The sequence below is a fragment of the Thermobia domestica genome, chromosome 14 (assembly GCF_964235325.1).
Source record: "Thermobia domestica chromosome 14, izTheDome1.hap1.1, whole genome shotgun sequence".
Taxonomy (NCBI): domain Eukaryota; kingdom Metazoa; phylum Arthropoda; class Insecta; order Zygentoma; family Lepismatidae; genus Thermobia; species Thermobia domestica.
The window spans coordinates 67,027,401-67,048,749 of NC_137467.1; positions in this window are offsets into that span (position 1 = coordinate 67,027,401).

Consider the following 21,349-nt stretch of genomic DNA (forward strand, 5'->3'; position numbering starts at 1 on the left):
TTAATACGTTAATTTGAATATGAGTAATTGAGGTAGGTGGACATCTACAATTGTATGGTATCATTATGACGTTATCTTGATGTCCACTATCTTTAATACAGGTTCACTTTTATGATAGGAAGAAGTCATGTTAAACATTGTTTTGGAATGACCCAAATTATAAGGACGCTTTTGGCCATGGCCGTACACAAGGGGGCCCTCACGTATACATCTGTTCGCATAGAATTAGTTCTACTTTAGTGGTAGTATGTGATAATAATAATAATAATAATAATAATAATAATAATAATAATAATAATAATAATAATAATAATAATAAGTTATATTTGTAATAATTATTATTATTTTTACTAACTCAAGGGATTCAGGCTGGAATCCCCGCCTTTCCGCCCGGGCCAGTCCGCTCTTGGCAGTCAGGACTTCATTTTGGCCGCACTCCTTCGATTCATCTAGAAGAATCCAGAGGGACCAAAGCCAATTATTGCCAGTCATGCGCATGCGGTTATTGTTATATATTATTTTTTCCAGATGACTTGTTTCTAAAGTCAGCTCCGTGGGTCAAGAGTAACCCCTGCCTCTACATCGTGAAGTCAAAGATCTTGAGATGAGTACGTGTAATTGTATGAATTTGGATGGCGACGGTCCCCGATCATTAGAAAGTGAATATGGGAGAACTATGAAATAAGCTAAATAGATTCCCGTAATTTAATTACAAAATTACAAGGCAAACGCATTTTACCTGATCCCAAACAGATAGCGACAAATATACAGGATAAGAGGAGCACACTGATGGGCCAAATTATAAAGACCTTAACTATTTATCCCTCTATGAGCAACGTTTCCTTCATTGGCTCCCTGGCGAAGTCGGAAGAACACGAGCCTACGGATCATAAGATTGGTGGTTCGCGCTCACCGCAGGATATTTTTTTAGTGTTTCTTAGACTCAAATAAAACACTGTTCTGACCAGAGCAGAATGAAATATATTAAAAACTATACTTACAATGTGTTACAGTTTCAAGGACCTAACGTCCTCTTCATCAGACACACCGTTAGGTCCTTGAAACAGTAACACATTGTAAGTATAGTTTTTAATATATTTCATTCTGCTCTGGTCAGAACAGTGTTTTATTTGTTACTCTACTTATCCAGAGCCATGGAGTTTGTTCTTAGACTCACTTTAATGTAAACAAATCGCACATGCAAGGACGCAGATCCTGGGGGGCCGAAGGGTCCCGGGCCGCCCGTACCTCATGTAGGTCCCCCTAGTTTATTTGTGAATATACAATATTTGGCATAATTTGAGTGCATTTTGTCTTAAAATCTTCATATATATATATACAGAGTGAATCAAAAGTCTGGACACGGTGGAATAAATCGAGAACTTAACTTCGGATCGAAAAATAAAAAAAACACGTGTTTAGTAATATTAAAAAATCTATCTGATGAAACCAAACTCGACCCTCTAGACCCACCCCCTGGGGGTTGGAGTGGGGTCAATTTTGAAATTTCTAATGGAAACCCCAATTTTGGATTGCAGATTTAGATTCTACGGCCCAAACTATGTAAAGTTTCATCAACACTTTTCCGTCGATGCATAACATGGCGCAGTAATCGGGGAAAATAAATGGCCCCTAAATACTCCCATTTCGTTCATGAGCTTGGTAGTATTTCCGACCTCTGTTCTCGTTCAGTGTCACTGGTTCATTTCTCTGTACCTTCACGTCACTGGATAGAAGCACACTACACACAGACAGAAGACACAGAGAAAGGCACACCTTCTTCATTCGGGCTTCGGGCAGTATCAGTGTTGCAAACCAGAAAATTCAAAAGCGGCAAGTAGAGGTCAAAAAATAAAACAATTAAAAGTAAAAGGAAAATTGAAGAAAAGTATAGCTATTGAAGTATCTGCTTATTGCACTATGGTGTTTTTTGACTTCTATGTCTAAGATGAAAATGTATTGATATAACTGTTTTCTAATCGCTAAAATATGACATTCATTAGGGTCGATTGTACCATTCTCTGATAAAGATAAATTATCGGAATGATCCAACCTTGTCGCGGTAGTAGATCTCATCTTACACAAAATAACACATGACCACTGCGACCAGTGTTATCTTATCTGACGATTAAAAGATATCAGGATAGTGTAGAATTGGCCCTATAACGCGCAAATGTTCGAATGATGTGAAATTATCAAAAATAGCCTGTAACTGTCAAGCTAATTTATGTTTGAAATAACGGGTGAACCAAAAGTTTGGCCACGGTAGAGTAACTGGAGAAATATACTTCTGATCAGCAAAAAAAAAAAAAAAAAAAAAAAAGTATTTAATATGTTTCAAGAAGCTATCCGATTATATCAAACGCAACACTCCGCCCCCACCTTCTGAAAAGGAGTGGGGGGCATTGATTTTTCAAATGGAACTCCAATGTTTTATTGAAGATTCGGAGACTGCATCCCAAATAATGTAAGGTATAATCAAAACTTTTTCGTCGATGTGTGATATCATGCTGTAATCGGCGAAATTAGATGCTCCCCTCTTCGTTTATGAGCTTGATAGTAGCTCCGACCGTCTGTACAAGGTGCAGTATTTTGAGAAATACGCGTCGGATCAACAAAGTTATTCAATGGTACCAAACACGATACCGCACCCTACCGCTAGTTGGGGTTAGCTGAAAGATTTGAAATGGAAGCTTTTATTTCTTATTGCAGAGTCGGATTCTGCGCACAAACCTGTATAAGATTTAGTCGAAACATCGTTGCCGCTGTAATGGCGAAATCAGGAGAACTTCCTATATGAACTTTAATTAGCTTCAATGCTGTAGACGTGATGAAAGAAGTATACATGTGATCAAAAAACAAAAGAAAATATGTGACTATTGGGTTTGTTAGGGTGTTTATCGTTCCTTTTCCGCAGTGGGACGAGAGAGACGGGACCTACAGTTGAAAGTGAGTTCCGAACCTCTATTAGGTTTGGGAACCGAGACGTTCCCCATGAACAATTGCCGACGAAGTTTGTCCGACCGTCGTAGATTATTGGGTGACAGCAGCGAAAAGGGTGTGCTAGTGCTGGTACAAAGGCGGCTGCCTATTTGTCGGCTTGGCAGCGAACACCGTGACGGCCCCACCGCTGTTCAGGAACGGCAGCTATGAAACTGACGGTTGTCTTGGCCCAGCAGTGGCACGACGTCGTCCCCCGAAGCGACGGCATCATGATTTTCGCCATCATTTCGCCTGATTAGTGCGAATAGTCGGACTGCGGCTCACGAGACTGCTCGCAGTCTCGCATAGTTTTAGATGGGTGAAATTATTATTGAATTCTTTCTTTACTTCTTCTTCTCCTTATTATTATTATTATTATTATTGTATATTATATTATTATCTGCTAGTAGTTGTAGTTGTAGTAGTAGTAGTAGTAGTAATAGGAATTGTAGCATTAGTTGTAGTAGTAGTAATTGTAGCACTAGTAGTAGTAGTTGTTGTAGTAGTAGTGATAGTAGTAGTAGTCTGTAAAGGGTAGTAGTCTGTAGTAGTATGTTTTAATTTTATTTTTAATCCTTTCATCCTTTAATTTTTAAATGTCTATAATGTGCAGTGGCGTATTTAGGGGGGCTTCCGGGCTTAAGCCCCCCCGAAATCTTACTTAGTATAGTAAAGTAAATGAAATATCTTGCAAAATTTTCACATTTCCAGGCAAAGTCCCCCCGAAAGTTAGCAAAGCCCCTCCCGAAACAAAATCGTAAATACGACATTATTAATGTGTCATCAATAAATTGATCACACTGGACCCTAGACAAGATTAGATTCTGTCGTTCCAATATAATTTCAAAACTAAAGGAGTTACCACTAAAGAGCATTGTGTGAACAGAGTGCACATTTCAATACATATGTACGGTACCACCTTAATTTCCTGGCATGGATGGGGCCACGGTGGCTCAGTGGTAGAGCGTTCACCTCTGGTGCTTGGGGTCCTGGGTTCAAAACCTGCTCCCGCCAAATGAACTTTGTGGTGGACAAACACCGTGTGCGTGGGTTTTCTCGGGGATCTCCCGTTTCCTCCCACTTTCTTAATTCCACCATTTCATTCATCTCTCTCTTAATCACCGTCTCCTTTAGCCTAACCGGCAAAATCGTGGGACCTAAAACTCAAAAATTTCATTTCATTTTCGTGGCATGGAGTCCTCTTAAGTACGTTGATCAAACTTTAGTTCGGGATAGACATAACGAAGGTTATAGGCATAACCTGTAATTTGGGCATTATAGTGGAGCATTTGTACAAGAAGTGATACCTGTGTGTGAGTGTGTGTGTTATTCGTTTCATTATTGTTTTCTCTTCTCGCATGCAACGTATGGATGTGTGAATTATAACATGTTTAGTGGCACGTGACATGGGATTGCAACATTGGAATGGCATTGCTCGTTCGTTCATTCACATGTTAAAGCGACGTTCACCTGAGCGATTCGTTTATAAGTGGCAGGTCGTTAACGGTGACGGATCTGTTGGTAACAATTCTCGGTCTAACAGTAAAATGTCCCAAACAGTTAATTTACTTTCGCCGATTATGGCACCATATAATGCATCGACGGAAAAGTGTTGATGAAACCTTACATAGTTCGGGCCGTAGAATCCAAATCTGCAATCAAAAATTGGGGTTTCCATTTGAAATTTCAAAGTTGACCCCACCGCAGCCCCCAGGGGGTGGGTCTAGAGGGTCGAGTTTGGTTTCATCAGATAGTTTTTTTTTAAATATTACTAAACACGTGTTTTTTGGTTTTTCGATTCGAAGTTAAGTTCTCGATTTATTCCACCGTGTCCAGACTATTGATTCACTCTGTATATATATATATATATAGTATTAGGTTGGTCTTTAATTTTTCACTTCCAAATTTATTTGGACGAAGCCCCTAAAATGGTTCCGTATGGGACTAAATTAAGCCAGGAAAAAAATTAGATCCATTGAATAATAGTAAATGGTGGCTCAAGCGACATCCGATTACAGTACATAGTATATGAGAAAAATCTGGAAGAAACTTCTGTAATTTAGAAACGCCTTAAGGGAATGCGAAGATACCATGGATAATGATTTAGAGGAAGACACACACCTAATGTTGTATATTATTGGTATGGCGGCCATCTTGAAGTCCGCCATCCTGGATTCAGATCAACATTTTTAAATAAGAAGAGAGTAGTAGTACTCTCCCCGTATATTGAGCCAAGTCAGCAAAAAAATTGTGACGTCATAGGTCAAAGGTCAATGACCTTGGCCGGGGTCAATGACCTAGGACCACTCCCTTAGATTTTGGAAATTGCCAAATCTAAAAATTTGATGTGGTAGCCTAGGACCATGGTATGTACCTCTATCAGTATTGGGGCTCTATGTCGTTCCCTTTTATGGGTAAAAAATTGCCGAAAAGTCACATTTTTGGGCGTTTTGACCAAATTTATCCTCTTTGATGAGGTTTAAATACCTTATATAGTTATATGGGCGTATACAGGAGTTCATTCTCTTTCATAAGACATGGGTATATTAATGCACGCTTTTAAAATTTTGGGAGGGGTAATTTGGCACTTCCCTAAAATTTTGGAAATTGTCCAATTTAAACAGTTGGTATCATAGTACAGAATCCTAACATATGTTATCATAAATTTGGGTGGTCCACCTCGTTCCCTTTTAGGGGTATAAAATTGTCAAAATATAAACGTTAGCAATACGTTGTACCACGTGTTTCGTTTTTTGGCCCATTTAATCCCCTTTGATGAGGTCCTATTACCTTATATGGTTATATGTTTATGTATAGGGATCCATTCTCTATCTAAACATACGTACATTGGTGCACCCCTTTAAAATTTTGGGAGTTGTACCTTGGCCCACCCCTTCAATTTTGGAAATTGATCAATTTAGGCATTTGGTATAATAGCACAGGACATCAATATGTATCATGATAAATTTTGGTGGTCCATATCGTTCGCTTTCATGGGTACAAAATTGTCGAAAATTAGTACGACCACGTGTTTAGTTTTTGGCCCAATTTATCTCCTTTGATGAGTTCCTATTACCTTATATGATTATATGGATATGTATACGTGTCCATTTTTTACATACGATATGGATATATTGGTGCACCCCTTAAAAAAATTGGGACGAGTACCTTGTTCTACTCTTTCAATTTTGGAAATTATTTAATTTAAACTTTTGGTATAATAGTATTGGACCTTAATATGTATCACTACTAATTAGATGGTCCATCTCGTTCCCTTTCATAGGTAAAAAATTGCTAAAATACAGCGGACTCTTTTTAATTCGAACTTGGATAATTCGAATTATTGGATAATTCGAACAAAAGCTTATTCCCCTTGAAAACTGTATTAAAAACAATTGTTAAAAAATCGTGGGTAAATCGAACATTTGAAACTTCTGTTTGGATAATTCGAAGTATTTACAGTGGAAAATTTGCAGTGTTCGACAAACTGCAAATAGAACAATGTAATTTCAACTTGTTTTTATTTATATGTTATTATATCCAGAAGCGACCATGGGAAAGATACTTTTTTTGATACCACCTCAGCTGGACTCCGTCCCACTATAGAGAATCTGGCAGAAGATGGTACGCATCTCTCCACCTCCTCAATAACCTGGAAGTGTTCATCCCTTCTGTATAAATGTCAATGACCTTAAACCCTGTCCTCCACCAGCAAATGACTTGCAAGAACGAGATATTTGTGCAATTGTTTTTAACTGAACTAAAACAGTGACAAAAAGGTATGTAGATTCGTTTGTGATATATCGGTGTGCATTATGGTAAATGTCGAATCGCGGCGCCTATCCTTACGAAAATGTGATGTTTTACAGGTAAGGTGCATTGCATGTTTAGTAGTTTTTCATATACAGTACAGTTATTTTGTTCCCTTGATTTTACTTTAAAATGAGAGTTTTTGGTTCATTCGAAGTTTTGATAATTCGAATTTTTTCTTGTCCCCTTGGACTTCAAATTGAAGAGACTCCACTGTATAAAGGTAAGTAATACGTTGTACCACGTGTTTGGTTTTGACCTAAGTTATTCCATTTTATTTGGTTTTATTATTTTATATGATTATATGAGTATGCAAAGGGGTCTATTCTATTTCTTAAGATATAGATACATTGGTGCATCCGTTGAAACATGTGAAGGAGTACATTGGCCCCACCTTAAATTTCGACCCTAATAATATTAGTATAAATTTGGGTGGTACATTTTTTTCCCTTTTATGGATAAAAAATGATACAATTCAAATTTCGGAGGTTATTGACCTCTTTGATGCGGTTTTACTACCTCTTATGACTATATGAATGTTTTTAGGGATTTATTTTCTTTACAAGACATGAGTACATTGATGCTTTCATCTTAAAATTTGGTAGAGGTATATTGGCTTACCCTTAAGGTTAGGAAACTGCCCAGTTTGATATAGGTTCTTAAAATGTACTATTATAAATCTCGCACCCTTTCATGGGTAAAAATTACCAGAAATTAGTATGACCACGTGTTCGATTATTGACTCAATCTATTCCCTTTGATAAGGATTTAGCACGTTTTGTGGTTATGTACATAGGTTTATTACTTTTATATTTTTATGTTCCCTTTTAATTTTTGTTAGGACATTCTTTTATTTGGGAATTACCAAATAAAATTCGTAATTGAGCTCTAGGACCCATTGTAAATTTTGGTGTCCCTCTTATGGCCAAAGATTTAAATTAGAAGGTCATTGACCTTTCTTTTGATACGGCTTTATTATTGAACCAGTACATGATTATTACTTTTTTCATAAGACACAAGTGTATTAGTTTACCAATTTTAAATTTTGGGAGGGGCACATTTCTTATTGTTAAATCAAAAATTGGTAATTGTTTTTAGAATTGGGTGGTATCTCATTCTTTGGGTAAATTATTTGTCAAATATTAGTATGTTCATCTGATCAGTTATTGACCTATGAAAGGATTATGGGTCCAGGACATTGGTACATTTAAACTCTGTAGGATAATTTGAGAATTGTCAAAACGAAATTACATGATTGGTCTCTAATATTCTCGCCTATGGGCCAAAATAAAAACGTAAGCAATACGTTGCACCATGTGATTGTTCTTCATGAGATAGCGAAGAGCGAAACCGTATATTTGTTAATCGAATAGTTAGAAACCGGATAAAGTTTGAGGGTTAACCGTGAAAATTTTGTTTTCAAAAATATTAGTTTGAAATTTGAAACTTTCTGGTTTATTTTTTCAAAACCGAAAATATTTACGTTTGAAATTTTTTGTTTCGAATTTTTTTGAAATTTTTAGTTTGAAAAATCGCGTTTGAATTTTTTTGAAATTTTTTTGTTTGAAAATTTTTTCGTTTCAAAAATTTGTTTGAAAACTGTTTTGTGGAAAATTTTTCTTAAAATTTTTAGTTTGAAAATTTTTTGTTTAATATTTGCTTGGAAAATTTGGGTTTGAATTTTTTAAAAATTTGTGCACTCTTTGGTAAAGAACCGGAACTGTTTAGAACAAAAACATCTGGGAACTTGTTTATCATGATGCAATAATACACGTTAGAACATGGGGTTGTACTTGAAATGAAAAACACAAATCATTGAAATGGATCATTTTATTACACTGCACTGGATAATCGCATACGTCCATATCAGATAAAAGATCTGGACATTGTCGATGTAATGTACTTATAACTTCTTGTACTAGTTTGTTTTTATCGTATACTTTTAATTCCAATTGAAGTCTTCTAAGGTCTATTGCAATATCGATATAATGAAATGGTTAATTCTAAGATTTAGGTATAACGAGAGACGTACGTAGAACCATTCTTTTAAATTTGGGAGTTGTGATAAACAGAATTTTAGTATGGGGCTCGAAATTTGAACGTTCAATAATCAATCGATATAAAACAATACTTTGAACAGTAGTCACAACTCACAGTCTAAGGTCATTGTTGGTGGTTGGCTTTTACCTTGAGCTTTCAGAAATCTGATAGGTAACGTTACTGAATCTTATGACTCATAGACTAAAGGCAATACATGCTACAACACTTTGAAATTTAATCATAACTACTAAAGTGACGTAGTCTGACCACTAGTAAAGTTATTGTTCATGCAATTAGATTGGCTGATCACTATCCTTCATGCAATCTGATTGGTTGATAGCTATCTTTCATGCAATCTGATTGACGGATGATTTTCAAATCTTTGCTGCATACAGTTTTAAGTTTTGTTTAATATTTATTGATTACTGTTTAAAAATCTTGGTTTGAACACTCGTTCAACATTTTGCATTCACTGATAAATATGATCAAAACCGTTTATTTGTTAATAGAGATCAACCATCCAGATTGCATGAAGGGTAATGATCAGCCAATCAATTTGCATGGACAATAATTTTGCTAGTGATCAAATTACGTCACCTTAGACAGTGAGTTGTGATTAAATTTCAACGTGTTGTACCATGCATTGCCTTTAGTCTATGAGTCATAAGATTCAATAACGTTGCCTATCAGATTTCTGAAAGCTCAAGGTAAAAACCAACCACCAACAATGATCTTAGACTGTGAGTTGTGACTACTGTTCAAAGTATTGTTTTATATCGATTGATTATTGAACGTTCAAATTTCGAGCCCCATACTAAACTTCTGTTTATCACGACTTCCAAATTTAAAAGAATGGTTCTACGTACGTCTCTCGTTATACCTAAATCTTAGAATTAACCATTTCATTATATCGATATTGCAATAGACCTTAGAAGACTTTAATTGGAATAAAAAGTATATGCTAAAAAACGAATTAGTGCAAGAAGTTCAAAATACATTCTATCAACAATATCCAGACCTTTCATCTGACATGGACGTATGTGATTAACCAGTGCAGTGTAATAAAATGATCCATTTCAATGATTTGAGTTTTTCATTTCAAGTACAACCCCATGTTAACGTGTATTATTGCATCATGATAAACAGTGTTCACAGATGTTTTTGTTATAAACATTTCCGGTTTTTACCAATGAGTAAACAAATTTAAAAAAAAATTAAAACAAACTTTTTCAAACAAAAATTTAAACAAAAATTTCGAAACAAAAAATTTCAATAAAAATTTTAAATCAATTTTCAAAAAAAATTCAATCGAAATTTTTCAAATAATTTTGAAAGGAAAAACGAAAGTTTTCAAACAAAAAAAAATAAAAATACAAAAAAGTTCAAGCAAAAATTTTCAAACAAAATTTTTCAAACTAAAATTTTTGAAAACAAAATTTTCAAACTTAAAAATTTCACGGTTAACCGTCAAACTTTATGCCGTTTTTAACTATTCGATTAACAATTATACGGTTTTGCTCTACACTACTTTATCAAGGACAATGACGTGGTGCAACGTATTGCTTACGATTATATTTTAGTTCATAGGCGGGAATATTAGAGACCAATCACGTAATTTCATTTTGACAATTCTCAAATTATCCTACAAAGATTAAATGTACTAATGTCCTGGACCCATAATCCGATCGTGGGTCAATAACTCATCACATCACCATATTAATATTTGACAATAATTTACCCAAAGAATGACATACCACTGAGTTCTAAGAACAATTACCAATTATTGATTTAACAATAAGAAATGTGCCCATCCCAAAATTTAAGATTAGTATACTAATACATCTGTGTCTTATGAAAAAGTAATAAATCCTGTACTCATTCAATAATAAAGTCGTATCAAGAAAGGTCAATAACCTTCTAATTTAAATCTTTGGCCATAAGAGGGACACCAAAATTTACAACGGGTCCTAGAGAACGATTACCGAATTTTATTTGGTAATTTCCACATAGAAAATCGTCCTATGAACCCCAACCAAATTTAGAAGGGAACATAAAAATATAAAGGTAATAAACCTCTGTACGTACCCATATAACGTGCTAAATCCCTATCAAAAGGAATAAATTGAGTCAATAATCTAACACGTGGTCATACCAACTTCTGGTAATTTTTACCCATGAAAGGGTACGAGATTTATAATGGTATATATTAAGAACCTATATCATTATACCAAATTGGGCAATTTCCTAATCTTAAGGGTGAGCCAATGTTCCTCTACTAAATTTTAAGATGAAAGCATCAATGTACTCATGTCTTGTAAAGAAAATAAACCCCTAAACACATTCATATATTTATAAGAGGTAATTAAACCGCATCAAAGGGGTCAATAACCTCGGAAATTTGAAGTTTTAACATTTTTATCCATAAAAGGGAACAAAATGTACCACCCAAATTTATACCTATTAGGGTCCAAATTTTAGGTGGTGCCAATGTACTCCTTCAAATGTTTCAACGGATGCACCAAGGTATCTATATCTTAAGAAATAGAATAGACTCCTATACATTTCCAGATAATTAGATAAGGTAATAAGACCTCATCAAAGGGAATCAATAACCTCCGAAATTTGATTTTTAGCAATTTTTCTTACCCATAAAAGAGAACGGGCTGGATTACCCAGATTTATAGTAATTCATATTGGGGTCCTATACTATGATACCGAATTTTTAAAGTAAACAAATTCGAAAATTTAAGGTGTGTGCACTAATATACCTATGTCTTATGTAAGTTAATTGACAGTAATATGTATCACTATTAATTAGGTGGTACAACGTATTACTTACGTTTATATTTTAGCAATTTTTTATCCATGAAAGGAAGGAGGTGGACCACCTAATTAATAGTGATACATATTACTGTCCAGTACTATTATACCAAAAGTTTACATAAAACAATTTCCAAAATTGAAGGGGTGGGACAAGGTACCCCTACCAAATTTTAAAGGGGTGCACCAATGTACCTATGTTTTATGATAGAGAATGGACCCCTAGACATGACCATATAACCTTATAAGGTAGTACGACCTCATCAAGGGGGATAAAATGGGCCGTAAACGAAACACGTGGTGCAACGTATTGCTTAAGTTTATATTTTGGCAGTTTTTCACCCCTAAAAGGAAACGAGGTTGACCACCCAAATTTATAACATATATTAGGGTCCTGTACTATGATACCAATTTTTTTAAATTGGGCAATTTGCGAATCTGAAGGGGTGGGCCAAATTAACCCTCCCAAAATTTTAAAGGGGTGCATTAATATTCCCCTGTCTTATGAAGGGGAATGACCCCCTTATTCGCCCATATAACTTTATAAGGTCATTATACCTAATCAAATTTGATAAATTGTCAAAAAAAAACCAAAATTTGACTTTTTGGCAATTTTTCTAAGCATAAAAGAGAACGAGATAGAGCCCCAATACTGATAGAGGTACATGCCATGGTGATAGGCTACCACACCAAATTTTTAGATTTGGATGTTTCCAAAATCTGTGTGGTGGTCCTACGTACCCATGCCAAAATTTAGGGGATGGGCCAAAGAATCCCTGCCAAAACTTAGAGGGGTGGTCTAAGTACCCCGGGGTCATTGACTCCGGCCAGGGTCATTGACCTTTGACCTATGACGTCACAAAAATTTTGCTGACTCGGTTTAATATACGGGGAATACTACTGGGGTCATGTCACATGACTCATGTGACATGTCATTTTGAGGTAGCGTTTCACCACAAGCACAAATCTGGCACTATTTTAAAGATAGCTTTAGTCCTGTAAGAATTATTACCAATGAAAAGATTTCTCCTTTTCACAGATAATTGCCAAAGTTGTGCTTGTGGCACTATTATTCAATCCTATATTAATTTTAGTAAATACCGTAACAATCATAATTGTATTAATGCATTTAATTATTGGACTAGCATATTTATTTCCGTCATATCAAACAATGTAATTACTTCCTACTTAATTTGGTTTTTTAGTTGGTCAATATATGGCAGTAGCAAATGATGTGTTTGTACTTTGTAAGTTGTTTAAAATGTAAATGCATAAATATAGAAAATATTTTAAGTATAATTTTGTAGGCAAAAAGTTTAGTTTGCCCGCAGTAGTTTTGCTGCCTGACATTCGATTTTTAATATTAAATTGAAGCTCATCAAAATATTTTATATCTATTTTAGTATTTGTAAGCTACAGAGGAAAGGATTGAACTCTGGTCACAGAGAAGGTATTGCCTTTTACGGCCCACCCATGTTAGGATGGGAATGAAACTTGTTTTTTTTTCTTAAGTTATTTTAGTTCAAATGTCAGGATTAACAGTTGGATATTTCAATTTTCTAGCGAATTTTAATGGAAAAATGCAAGCTGAGGATACAATATGTATCGGAAGGGAATTTATTTAATTCGTTGTGCCAATGAACAGATTCTGGAAAGTAAATTACCGTCGAGTGAAGTGCAAAGGCAAAAATAAGTAGCTTTGTCAAAAATCTTGCCTGATTTATTTCATATAGTACACGCTAATGCTCTAGGCATTATCGAAATCAAGACAGATAGAGAGTTATCAAAGACAGGAGGGACGAAATGGTAACATACTTGGTAACGACGAGTTTGGCACGAAAAGAACCAAAGGGATATGCACGGCTTTAAAAGAAAGAGAAACGCAAAAGAAAAGCCACTTCTGAAAATGATTTGTTTGAACTTTACACACCAAAAGACGTGGAGGTGAACAGTTCAAGTAATGAAGAGAAAAACCCAGCTGAGAATGTTAGAGAAGATGTAAAAATGGATGCATGTGTGCCCGGACCCTCTAAGAGATGTAAAAGGGAAAAAACTAATTTTATTACTCCAAGACTGTTGCTGTTCTTGATGGATACAAGGTCACTGATAGATCTGACGGTGGTGGCAGAAGCATTTGGCCATGATGTATAGAAACTAGTAATAAATACGTCTTCCATTCACTAATGCCAATAGAAAATTCGTAGCGAAGTTGCAAAGGACTATAAGAAACAATTTCAGAGTGCACTAAGTGCGTTAGTTGTGCATTGGGACGGAAAACTACTTCCAAAATTGACTACCAGAGACACTGTCGAAAGGTTATCAATAATTATTACAGCATCGTCATGAGAGTCTAATTACTGTTCCCATTTTGTCATCATCAAGAGAACATATTATTTTTATTATAGTTCATTTACTTGAAGAATTGAACTTGGTAAAGTTCATGCAGACAGTTTGTTGTCACACTACTCCGTGCAATATGGGTCATGTCAACGGTGCTTGCGTTCTGCTAGAGAAGAAGCTCCAAAAAATTATATTCCTTCCCTGAAGACACCCCATTTATGAATTGGTTTGATAAGTGTTGTGTTTGGTTTGTAGCTGGACCAGGCGTTCCTCTATTTAAGCGTTTTCAGAGAGAGTGGTCTAAAATAGATTGCACTAACTTTCTTCCAGAAATTGATGATGATGATGTAAGGGACAATATTTCCTATGTAGGAAATGAAGTGTTGAATTTTGCTATCAAACTTGTAGAAGCAGGACATCGCAGAGAATATTACAGGGAATTTTTAGGACTGGTCATCATATTCTTGAGTGGCATACGTTCCGGAGGCGTTTTCTTTCGTTTGCCTGGAGCAATTCACCATGCAGGGTTAATGGGAAAAGCAATCTACGTTTTAGAAACATTTCTTTTTCGCCAACAATTTTGTTTAACGAAGCAAATAGAATCGAATCTTCGAAGAGTATGCATTTTTCTGATATATGTGCAAGCTTGGTTTAAATGTGATCGAGCATCCCATTCACCATTACAAGACCTGCAATTTTTGAAAGGTTTGTACAGTTATAGACAAATAGATATAGAATTGTCTGAAGTGGCTCTTTATAAATTTTCTCGCCATGTCTGGTACTTGGTGGAGGCACACCTAGCGTTTTTTTTAAATAAATTTAGCATTATGAAAAAAATGATCGAAAGAATTAAAACTGTAACGGGAAACCGTGAAACAGCAAAGAAGCTTGACGAAAGAGGTGATATGATAAAAAGTCTTGTGAAAAGAGAAATCAGTGATTTCGTTACAACAAACACACAAATTTTAATCGAGAGATTTAAAATACCCAAAGGGTTTCTTAAGTGTGAACCGATTTCATTTTCAATTAATAATAATTATCTTCAAGGAAAGATAATAGCTAAATTTATTCACGTAACAAACGGTGCAGCAGAAAGAGGAGTGAAACTAATAGATTACAACGAGAAGCAGTTTCGTTTGCAGATAGTGAAGGCCCACAGACAATATTTTCCTAGATGTGTCAAAAGTGAACTATGTAGCAAATAAGATTGAAAATTTACCACAAACCTACTACAGAATAAGGGATATTTCAATTTCTTCCAAGTTATAATTTTTCTCTTTTCTCATAATGGACTATGAAGAGGGTTGCGCACGAGACAAGATTTGTGGCTGTCTCGTCTCGAAAATGTGCTGTAAAAGTGATGTCTTGACTCGAAAAATGTATATTTCTCTATTGGAAGAGCCATATCTCGACTCGAATTTTGTCAGGAAAATCCTGTCTCGACTCGTCTCGTGTGCATCCCTAACTATGAATCATCTTGATGGAAACTTATTTGCAGTTCATAGCGAAACAAAGATTTAGCTTTCTCTAGCAGTTTCTTTCAGTTCATTTATAAAACTTCCAACATCCTTACAAATCTGATGTCCATAACTACAATAAAATAACATTAAATCGAAGCAATTCGTTTTTCTCAAGTAATAACTATTACATGATTATAGGTAACTTGAAAACAATGCCAGATTTATGCTTGTGGTGAAATGCTACCTCAAAACGATATGTCACATCACTCTCTCCTTATGTGAAAATTTTTACCTGAATTCAAGATGGCGAACTTCAAGAGGCCGCCATGATAACGTTATACAAGATTACATTGGTCTCTTTTTCTATTTCTATTATCCAAGATATCTCCCGTTCATTTTCTTAAGCCATTTCTAAATTTCAAAGGTTTCTTCCAGATTTTCCCCTTTACTATGCATTGTAATCGAATTCAAAATTTTAGGTCGCTTCAGGCACCATTTAAAATTATTCAATGGATCTAATCTTTCTTCTGGCTCAATTTAGTCCCATATGGAACCATTAAACCATTTTAGGGGGCTTGTCCAAGGAAATTCTTAAATGTATTTTTCCCCATATAAGTAAGGACCACCCTAATATATATATATATATATATATATATATATATATATATATATATATATATATATATATATGCTTTCTGCATCTGAATGACCCCTCCCCAAATGTACAGAGAAATCGGCGCCCTGGCACACATGTAGGCAATTTTAGATTTTGGAGGAGTAATTTTATGGCACATTAGTGTTTGTCGCGTCTCTGCCGCTGGTAGAACCCAAGTGGTATACTTTTCAATACGGAAGTGAGGCTACAGAGGATAGTCACTCCGGAGCATCCAATTTTTGCCCAGAGGTCTCTGGTTGCTCATCGCTAGTCCACCGACGTTTTCGACATGAGCTTGTGTTTCAGGTTGTTTACATTATTAGTTTTCTTTCTCTACCTTTAACAAAAACAAAACTTCCGTACAAACTCATGATTACTTAATGTTATTACTTAGATTCTTTCTCTACCAGAACTGGCAACTATGAAACTTCTAGCTTCCTTAACTATATTTCTTGTCGATTTCAATTATATCAAATTATCTAGTGTTTATATCCCAATTAATTTTACATATAAATTGTCAACTCCGAATATATCGTACTAAGGTGACTGGTACTATTGCTGATACATCTTTCTTGATGGAATTCTACTTTGATTACGTTACTACTAGTCCACAATTTGCAATAAAAATTTGTTTCATTATTTTATATTCAACAAACTCAATTCTAATAACAAAATATATACCACTGTTACTTACTGTCTGTTATACATCCCTTGCAATATCTCCTGTTTACGTTACCAGATATAAAACACAGATAATACGGAGCACATTTGCTTAACATCTTTCACCACATCATCAGTTTATTAGTCGTACCTACACTATATTCTGCGTATGATATCAATTCGATGTTGTTATTTCCTCCAATGTTTATTTGGTTTCTGAAGCTGAGACAGAATATATCTTATCCTGTTGCGCAAGCGCACACTCACGGCTTACCACTATAAGATACTAAAACATACATTCACGGCAACTACTCGAAGGAAAGTCACCATTGATCTAGAACCATGAGGAACGAAATGAAGTGGGTGCTCGTTATTTCACCACGCACACACTTCTCACTCAAAACGCTTCTCTTTGACGACTGGTTCTCTACGTTGACCCTTGCTCAACCACTCTTTATGTGCATTTTGATTTCGAAAAGAAAAACACCTAGTTTTCATCGCATTTTATAAGGTGTATCAAGAAACAAACATCCCACTAATGATGCAGCACTTGTCTCTATATACCCATTCTCCTCTGTACCTGAGCTGGGGTCAACAACTCATGTGGCTCAATACGATATTTCCTTCTGGTTTACCGAAGTTTGTGAATGCGACGAAATAGAGTGGACTGGGATTTCCGAATTGGCACGACAATTTGAAAATTATAACTTTGCAAGCAATACACGACTTATTTAGGTAGCACTACTAAAATAGAAGCAGTGAACTAATACCTACAATTTCATATAAATAACGATTTGCAAAACACCAGTAGCTGGTTCCATATTAAGAAGAACGTGAATAAATATGTTTCCTTCCTTCCACTTCCCTCTCTATCTTTCTGATACATCAGTTCAATCTAGATATGACTTTAGTAACGTGAGCCACTATGTTCCATTTGGTGTAACTAGTAATATATACTACAATAATGAAAGCTCACCAAGCCAGGACTCTGCTTTCTCAACCTAAAACCGAAACATACCCGTTATATGTCAGATACACTAATAGACTTGTAGAGCGTACAGCTTACTGTTAGATCAAAAAGCGGAATTTGTTATCGGATATCAATTACTTACCTGTTATATTATGTTGCGAGATTTTAGGTTGACATCTTAAATTTCATAGGATCCTCGTGGAGTAGACAGAACCAAAAACCACTGATATCATAAGCCTTATTTGCTTCAGAATCCTTTTATTATCCTCACGAAATGTCAAATTAGTTTACTACCTAACTCTGAAAATGCAAAGTAATAATAATAATAATAATAATAATAATAATAATAATAATAATAATAATAATAATAATAATAATTCTCCAAGTAAATTCTTATTCTCAATCAGTCATTATTAAGTGACCAAACAATGTTGAGAACAGATCTTTAGAACAACATAAGGTGTTAATATTGCGAGAATATGTCAACATAAACAAACTGCCTCAAATGTGAAAGAAATACCAAACGTTACTTGAAGCTAGAAATGAAGCGGAACCAGATAAATATATTTCTTTATACCAATAATATCTATGAGGTTAAGTTGACTCCAAACAATATATTTTCTCTTCTGACATGAACCATTACTACAATACCACAAACTGCATCAAAGATTGGAATACTCCCTAAATCCAGGAAACCCTTTAAATACAGGTAACACGTGCTCCACAAACCGAATTACAACACAGTGCTGACGTCAAAAGCATGACTGTCCAATTAACAACAGGATTTTTAAACACATTGCAAAAAGATTAAAATTTAACCAAGCACTAAACTGAAAATAACACATTACTCTTTTCTTTGTAACTAGTTGACCATAAAAAAAATTAAGAACCTAGAAAATATAATTACTTGTATTATAAATTTCTAGTCAATGTGTTGGACCTCTAAATTATAAATGCTTTCCTAAATTCAATGGAATTAACATTATATCAAACAAACATTGTAAAGAAACTGACTCTGTATTCAACCAAAAGACTCACTTGTAATGTATGAAAAATATGAAAATCGGTCTTCTGCTCACAAGAGAGGTACCAAATCTGTCCTTGTCCTAAACGACGCGTAGTTCTTCCCCAGTGAGTGGATGTGCTTCAAATTAGAAGAGACTAACAACAAATAATTAAATATTTACAAGGAAAGTTACTTGATAATCGAAGTAAAGTCTCTTAGCAATTTCCATTGATCCGTAAGCTTTGTTATATTTCTCGATCTGTACAAAACACTGAGTCGTGAGAAATGTAACATGTTGAAAGGAAAAATAATATATTATTGAAATGAAAAGCATATATATATATATATATATATATATATATATATATATATATATATATATATATATATATATATATATAATAACTTCTTTGTGTTTTTTTAAGTTTTAATAATTTAGCTTTAGGTTTTATTAAATTTGGATTTTTATTGAACAATGCCAAGATTGTTTAATCTGCGTTAGTTACTTAATGTATAATCATTGCAGCTATACTGAATTGTCTAGCAATGAAGTATAAATTGACTTACGTGTTATTTGTTTGTAGTTTAAATATACAGTGAAACAATTTGCTTGGTTCATTAACTACTGTTTAATATGGTATAATGACCTATTGTAACTAAGAATGCGAAATGTTATCAAGTGTTGTTCACAATAACTTGTAGTAACTATATAATATTTAACATACTTGTGCTTAGAGTAATGAGGATGCCATATGATTTTATTATCGTGCGATTTGTAGTATATGTAAGATATATCCTCAAGAGTTCTCCATATGAAGAATTAATAGTCAAGGTTACTTGTGAAGGGTCAAGTGTACACTAAGAAAATATTGTTCATGGTACTTTGTATGTGTCTCCTTCACGATACAGTGATGGTGTCATGCTCCTTTTACATCCACCATAGTTTCGTCTATGACATTTTTCAAAATTAACATTCTTATTGTTGCCTCAACAGAGATGAATCACTCAGAGAAAGTATGATAATTTGTTGCTTTAAAAAAACTTAGTCATAAAGAGTTTTATACAATTAAAATGAAGAGTGCCCTTACATATTTGTTGTAATTTGTAATGAGTATAGGCCATTCATATTGAAAAGTGGTACAACATATTTGTAAGCTTATATTCGTCGCATTAAGGAAAATATGAAATATTTTATATTGAATTCTGGATGTTTAAAGTTTGAATGTTTGAATTCTGGATGTTATATTGGATTCTGGATATTTCATACTCAGGTTAGAGCTTACAGGTCTGTCGTCACTTGTGAAATGTCCATCGTTCAACGTGATCATTCGTAGTAAATTCGGTATGATTGCCTTCACGCTACAAATGTTTCGGACTTCAATACGTATTGTCTTACTTTAAAATTAAGACTCGTATATCCTTATTCATCATCAATAAAAGTATAGTTAACTATTTACACTTTCCTGCAACTAAATATAATTCAAAATACCAATATATATATACATACACACACATATATATATATATATATATATATATATATATATATAGCTTGGGTCTAAAATTGCCAATGTTACTTTTCCGAGAAAATGAGATACGTCTATAAATGGATGTTTTCTTGTACAAGAAGAGCAAAGTCAACACTAAATAGTTTGGAATATATACCATTCATATTAACATTTGCTTTTCTTGCTCAAAGAAATATCCATTTATAGGCATTAAAATTTGACGAACATCTCTTTTTTGCCAAAAAGTATTATATATATATATATATATATATATATATATATATATATATATATATATATATATATATATATATATATATATATATATATATATGTATGTATATGTATGTATATATATTTGTGTGTGTGTGTAAAAGTTGTAATAAAATGGTTCTAAGTATATACTGTAGTTTTGTTTCATACTCATTCCAGCAAAGATGATTCAAATCCATTTTGTGCATATTTTATTTTTATACAACATACTTACGAATGCGGAATGTGCAGGCACAAAATCTACAAAAAATGAAAACCTATTTCCTAAGTTTCTGCAAGAACATAAATCGAAAATGTTCCACAATGATAATATTCAGGAAAATTATAATTCATATACTGGGAGTAAGAATGCCGTCACTCGCTATCGGAGGTCTGTACAGGACAATCAAAGGTTAAAAGGTAAATATATTTTTAAATAATTGTTGCTTGAAGTAATAAATTACAGGTACGTTGTTGACAATATGTATTTAGAAACATTACAAGTATACATGTCTACGAACCTTTTATTTACGTACACTATAGAATCTTTAAGAAATTCAAATTTCTAGAATTGTAAATCTCAATCGATTTATACCAAAGCATTTACTGTGAATATAATCAGTGAGTTTTCTATTCTCTATCACAACAAAACGAATAACCGAAAAATTTTGTACAGCTATTCCAAAAAGAATGACTACACTGATTATAGCTATCTTGAACTTAAAATCCTCTAAGTCCAACTTTGGGTCCCTTAGGAAATAGTAAGCCAAAAGTGCCAGGTTCAACAAAAACTTTGTAACTGGGAATGGATTTGTGCAAATATAGTTTATATATTTTAAATGTAAT